This window comes from Propithecus coquereli, unplaced genomic scaffold, assembly GCF_000956105.1.
Source record: "Propithecus coquereli isolate 6110/MARCELLA unplaced genomic scaffold, Pcoq_1.0 Scaffold77, whole genome shotgun sequence".
NCBI lineage: Eukaryota > Metazoa > Chordata > Mammalia > Primates > Indriidae > Propithecus > Propithecus coquereli.
Genome location: NW_012153840.1, coordinates 5,970,400 through 5,970,935, shown reverse-complemented (window position 1 = coordinate 5,970,935; position 536 = coordinate 5,970,400). Strand labels below are relative to the sequence as shown.

At 45.7% G+C, this 536-nt stretch overlaps 1 protein-coding gene across 1 annotated transcript in view; it reads left to right on the top strand.

Moving 5' to 3' along the window:
• The window catches only part of KIF1B (kinesin family member 1B), a 169,925-nt gene that overhangs the window by 54,328 nt on the left and 115,061 nt on the right, over positions 1 to 536 (top strand). The gene's annotated exons all lie outside the window — the stretch shown is intronic.

Here is a 536-nt window from a genome sequence, read left to right as displayed (position 1 = left end):
GGATTCTAGGACTCAAGTGATCCTCCTGCCTTAGCCTCCCAAGTAGCTAGGACTGCAGGTGTGCCCCACCACACCCAGCTAATTTTTAAATTTTTTGTGGAGACGGGGGTGTCTCTGTGTTGCCCAGAGTGGTCTTGAACTCCTGGCTTCAAGTGATCCTCCTGTCTGGGCCTCCCAAAGTGCTGGGATTACATGCCCAGCCTCCTGAATTTATTTTGAAAGTAGAATGAACAGAGTAGATCAGATGTGGAGGGTGAGAGAAGAAAGGCAAAGATGACTCCCACATCATCTGTAGAAAGTTGCTTTTGGGGCTGGGTCCAGGTCTGGAGTACATTGTTTGTCCAGAGAAACCTGGATTGAAAAGGAGGCTTTAGGCACCGAAGGTTTGAAAGGGCCCTTGAAAATCAGCACGAAAAGGTAGTTTTATAGGAAATAAAGCAATATGAAGTCTGCAACACTTAAAGTAGAGTTACATTGTGATTCCAATCCTCAAAAATATTCCTGGAGTCCATTCCTTGCAGGAAAAGTGGTAACTC